Below are 6,156 nucleotides of genomic sequence, written 5' to 3' on the forward strand. Positions count from 1 at the left end.
GACAAGTCTAATGTTTCTGACACAGCTGGACTGCTTGCCTGTGTCGCTCTTGGCTATATGGATCCAGGTTCTTATTACGCCCTCATCAGCGCTTGCACAATGTAAAGCGCTTGAAGGCTTCTTCCTGACACCTTTCCATTTCCTCACGGCAATATGCAATTATACCTGTGTGCTAGCAGTTAAGACGACAAACCCATTTCTGGGAAAAGTAGGATGTGATTTTGATAATTTCCCTACAAACTGTTTTTTGGTGTGGAGGAATTTTCTATTTGTTGTATTGGGATATTTTTTTTAGCTGTCACACAGGTAACTGCACCCTGTGGTTGCTTCTGTCAAGGACTTTTTTTACACCATGTTTTAAAATTCAAGAGGTAGAGGCAGTTTTATTGCACTCTGTCATGTTGTGAATTAAAAGCCATAAAGCACAATTTAATGAGATTGCCATCAGCCAGGGTCAGTGGTTCACATCTATATAATGAAGCCTTATTGTCTGCCTTAGAACTTTATCTCCCACAAGCTGATATCTGGTCATGTTGGGCTTTTCCACAAAGTTGGCCACTCCAGAGCACAGTTTTAAAGGAGCTGGATGTCCTCATGTTGGGATGAATCAGTGTTATACACTCACCGGCCACTTTATTGGGTACACCTATCCAACTGATCATTAATGCAAATTTCTAATCAGCCAATCACATGGCAGCATCTCAATGCATTTAGGCATGTAGACATGGTCATGATAATCTGCTGCAGTTCAAACCGAGCATTTGAATGGGGAAGAAAGGTGATTTAAGTGATTGAAGGTGGCATGGTTTTGTTACCAGACGGGCTGATCTGAGTATTTCAGAAACTGCTGATCTACTGGGATTTTCACGCACAACAATCACTAGAATGGTCAGAAAAAGAGAAAATATTCAGTGAGTGTCAGTTATGTGGGCGAAAATGCCTTGATGTTAGAGGAGAATGGCCTGACTGGTGTGAGCTGATAAAAAGGCAACAGTTACTCAAATAACCACTCGTTACAACAGAGATATGCAGAAGAGCATCTCTGAACGCACAACACATCAAACAAGGCGAGGGGGGTGGAGTACAGCAGCAGAAGACCACATCGGGTGCCACACCTGTCAGCTGAGAACAGGAAACTGAGGCTACAATTCACACAGGCTCACCAAAATTGGACGATAGAAAAATGTGGCTGGTCTCATGAGATTTCTGCTTTGGCATTTGTTTGGTAGGGACAGAATTTAGCATCAACAACACCAAACATGGATCCATCCTGCCTTTTATCAATAGTTCAATCTGCTGCTGGTGGTGTAATGGTGTTGGGGATTTTTTTCCAGGCACACTTTGGGCTTATTAGTACCAATTGAGACTGATTGTGTCACAGCCTACCTGTGTATTGTTGCTGACCATGTCGATCCCTTTATGACCACAGTGTACCCATCTTCTGATGGCTACTTCGCACCATGTCATAAAGCACGAATAATCTCAGACTGTTTTTTTTTAACATGACAATGAGTTCACAGTACTCAAATGGCCTCCACAGTCAGTAGATCTCAAAGAGCACTTTTGCGATGTGGTTTAACTGGGGATTTGCATCATGGACATGCAGTCGACAAATCAGCAGTAACTGAGTAATGCTATCATGTCAATAAGGGCCAAAATCTTTGAGGAATTTTCCAGTACTTTGTTGAATCTACTGTATGCCACGAAGGATTAAGCCCATTTTTAAAGCAAATGGGGGTCCTAGTAAGGTGTACCTAATAAAGTGGCTGAGTTTATATATTTACAGGTACGCAGTCAACAATTATTGGTGAAATTATTGTTCAAGCAGCAACTACAAAGCACTTATGCTTTTGCAACATTTTTTTTGTGGTAATGGTGGAAGATTTAAATCAAGTTCCAAAAATTTAAAACTCTGCTATTTTTACAAAAGCTCAAAAAAAGCATATTTTTTTCAAATAAAAATTATCTATCTTCTGATTCAGTTTCATAAGTATGTCTATTATTAAATCGTAGCGTGTTGGATTTGAGTTCTTTAACTTAAACTCTTTTAAAAGTTTAACTCGATCTGATTTGATTTAATCCAACTGGTCTTAATGGTTAATCAGTGAATCATTTGGTAACAATCAATGCATTTCCTTATAGATACAGATTTTTCTTTATGGCTTGCAATTTCCAAAATGGATAATTAAGCAAATGATTTATTGTTACAGAATAAGCCATTTAAAACACGTAATAACTACTATGTTCAAAGTGTGTGTGTCTAAGAAACAGAGCTAATGAGAAAAGGGAAGAGAGAGACTAGAGATTTGCCACTTGAGAACTAGAGAGGATAAGAGAGATTATACAATTCAACTACGTTAGTGCTTTTTTCCACATGATAGTTGTACATTTGGAAAATTGTTATGCAAAAATTCGAACTAACGATGCTTGAAACACTCATAGTCAGATATCAGATATACTGAAGTATATTTTTAGATGGATGGATTACTCTTTAGTGTTTGGACTCACAGCAGTGAATATTAAAACACATTGAACTGATTTGAGCTAATCTGAACCTAAACACTGAAAACTGAACTACACTGTTTCAAGTCACTATAATCTTCTGTGAAGCTGCTTTGACACAATCTACATTGTAAAAGCCTATACAAATAAAGATTAATTGAATTGAATATTTTTAGTAAACATCATATTTTCAAAACAAATAATTACTGAAATAAGTAATGAGAACATTCGATTTATTCACTGAAACACAACAGCATGAAGTCATGCCACATTAGCCATATTCTATCAAAATGAAAGGGCAAATGTTGTTATAGCCATTAAACCGCAAGAAATAGTTTAAAGAGTTTGCCTTTTTAGAGGGTAGAGTTGCAGTAATGTGGTAGCCTCTGCCATGGTTAGGCTTCTGTTTACAGGATCACATGACTTACTCTTGTGTAAAAGGTTGTGCTTAATGCTGTCAGCCTCCCTCAATCCGCATCTGATCAATCTAATGTTACATATACAGTTGAAGTCAGAATTATTAGCCCCCTATTTAATTTTTTTTATATTAATATTTCCCAAATTATGTTTAACAGGGCAAGTAAATTTTCACAGTATGTCTAATAATATTTTTTTATTCTGGAAAAAGTCTTATTTGTTTAATTTCAGCCAGAATAAAGGCAGTTTTAATTTTTTAAAACCATTTTTGGGACAAAATTATTAGCCCCTTTAAGCCAATTTTTTTTCCGATAGTCATTTTAAGCTGTATAGAAGTGTTTTAAAAAGTATCTAGTAAAATATTATTCACTGTACTGCCATCATGGCGAGGATAAAATAAATCAGTTTTTTGAAATGAGTTTTTAAAATTATTATGTTTAAAAATAGGTTGAAACAATCTTCCCTGTAAAACAGAAATTGGGGGAAAAATAAACAGGGGGGCTAATAATTCAGGAGGGGTAATAATTCTGACTTCAACTGTAGTTCATTTCCTCTACCTTTAACTCTATCCTGACTATATTTTCCCATAGTTTGGGCTTCAGTGTTTCAATAAACATGAATTTTACACCGTTTAAACTGGCTATGCCTTTCTACACAGTAACTCAACCCTTATTCTGCAGATATTTGGTTATTATTATTATGCTTATACTTCAGATCCCCACAGTGATGAATACCTGGTGAACACATACACACTTTGAACAAAGAGTTTAAAAATGTTTTGTTTTTTTTTTGCAAACAAGTTTATTAAAATTACTAAATTGATAAAACTGCAAACAAGTTTTACAATAACTACATCTATTAGAATGAGATTTACAGTAATCTAGATAACATAACCTATGACCTATAACTCATTGATCAGTTTGAATGAATTGTGAATTTAAAGACAAACATATGTAAAAAAAAAAAAAAAGAAAAAAAAAGAGGTGCAAGTAAAACTATTTATAGAATGATGAAAGGCAGGGACTTTAAATCAAACATTTATATTGATGAAACACATATTCTGTATTGATTGAATATTTATTCATTTTCTTGTCGGCTTAGCCCTTTACTAATCCGGGGTCGCCACAGCGGAATGAACCGCCAACTTATGCAGCACGTTTTTACGCAGCGGATCCCCTTCCAGCCGCAACCCATCTCTGGGAAACATACACACACACACACACACAATTTAGCCTACCCAATTCACCTGTACCGCATGTCTTTGGACTGTGGGGGAAACCGGAGCACTCGGAGGAAACCCACGCAAACACAGGGAGAACATGCAAACTCCACACAGAAATGCCAACTGATCCGAGGCTCAAACCAGGGACCTTCTTGCTGTGAGGCGACAGCACTACTGAAATCTTAGAAAAAAAGTGATGCTCCATTGTAATATGGATCATACAAATTTTGATACACGATTTTAAAAAGTATGGGATTGTAAACTGAGGAGAAAGCACAAAACTGCAGTATAGATATTTAGTTAGATATTTCATGGCCATACCTTTATCAATGCTTCTGATGACAAACTGGACAGAAAGGAAACTCTTAAAGGTGTCAAAAGTTATCTTTTAGACATTAAACAGAAGAACCACGTTTGGTTCCCTTACGAACCTTTCAGTAATTAAAGCATGTGATCTGGTTTTGAAAGTCTGACCAGCAGCATTGCAAGTGTAATGAGTCTTTTCAAAGTACACCTTTCATGTAAAAAAAAAAAACTGCACCAAAAGATTAACTATGATAACTCCTGTATGCCTCAAACTGTTTTTTAGCCTCAGAACTAATTCCAGCTGTTCAGATGGAGGTGTTTCATCAATTATGGATGCTGTGTAGTTAAAAAGGAAATAGGCTGTGAGGGGAAAAATGTGCAAAAGTAGCATAAGGTGTGCGTGGCACAGTAAAGCTGAATCACTGTCATTGTCTTTGTGCACATTCAACCGCATCAAGCTTCTGCAAGGTCGAGAGCCGAAGACAAAACAGTATAGAGATTCTATCAGTCTACTGGAGCTCATTATAACATAAATGTGTCATTAAACACAATATATTAAATCTGAATGCCAAAGACGTGGAAAAAAATGATAAATAGCTTAATTGTAATGTAGAGAGGAGAAAATGAAAAACGGCACTGTACTGAAGTTAATGAGCCAACAAAGCTAAATTCAAAGGGAACATGAAGCAGAGCTGATTACAGAAGATTCCGTATCTGCTGTCCCAGCAATACATGAATGATGTGATTACATAAAAATAAAGCAAATTAAACAGAAAAAAATAAGACAGATGTATAGAAAAACTGTAATTATCCTACAGTGCTGTTGTGTACATTGATGCAGTGTGGTCTATCTTATCCTTTGAGAGATAATTTGTGTTTTCCCTGTTTATCCGCAAATCATTATGAAAATTGCATTAAGCAACCCTTGCTTGTGGCTATGGACTCATAACAACGCTAAAGAGAAGGTGTGGCTCCACTTGTTTAGCATGTTTCAACACATGAACCTAAATGAGCCCGGTGGTGAAAATAATTACAGCTTAATTCAGTGTTGGAATCCGTATCAAATGTGCAAGGCCAGAATGTCACGCAGTCACGGACAACTGCGGCTCATTGTTCTGAGCTGTCGATTTTTTTATATATACCTATTTTACCACTTCATGGCAGTTTGATTGTACATATTTCTTTGAATTTAATGCTGATTCATTGTGAGAGGGTCACTTTGTTACTGCTATCTGTGAAATACATGTTTAGCTGGTTATTGTTAGAAATTTAAACATCCCTGAGCATCATCATTTTTTTTTTTTTGCTCGAGTTCTAAAATTGATCCTAATCTACAACAAACATTTACAGTAGTTGCATTTAACCTGTATTTAATCTTAGAGATCTACCCACTGTTATTTAGCTGATGCTCAAAGAAAACACATAATCATCGCAGGCGCCCAGGAGAGGGGCCTAAACTATAAGCATCATTGTCTGAAATCAAGCTTGGGGTTTATTGCTCATTATACAGACTTGGTCTGACAACATGATTAATATGTCTCAATTTAAATGTCTGAGGTCATGTTCTTGATAAAAGCTTCTCTATTAGATGTCTTATGCCACAAACCCACAACCTGCACAAGCAACATGTTGATCTACTTCTACCATGGAAATCGAATGCAATTTATTTTTATTTGTTGGTTAAATCTTTAGTGATGATTGATTTCAGC

The sequence above is a fragment of the Danio rerio genome, chromosome 14 (genome assembly GCF_049306965.1).
Source record: "Danio rerio strain Tuebingen ecotype United States chromosome 14, GRCz12tu, whole genome shotgun sequence".
Classification (NCBI taxonomy): Eukaryota; Metazoa; Chordata; class Actinopteri; order Cypriniformes; family Danionidae; genus Danio; species Danio rerio.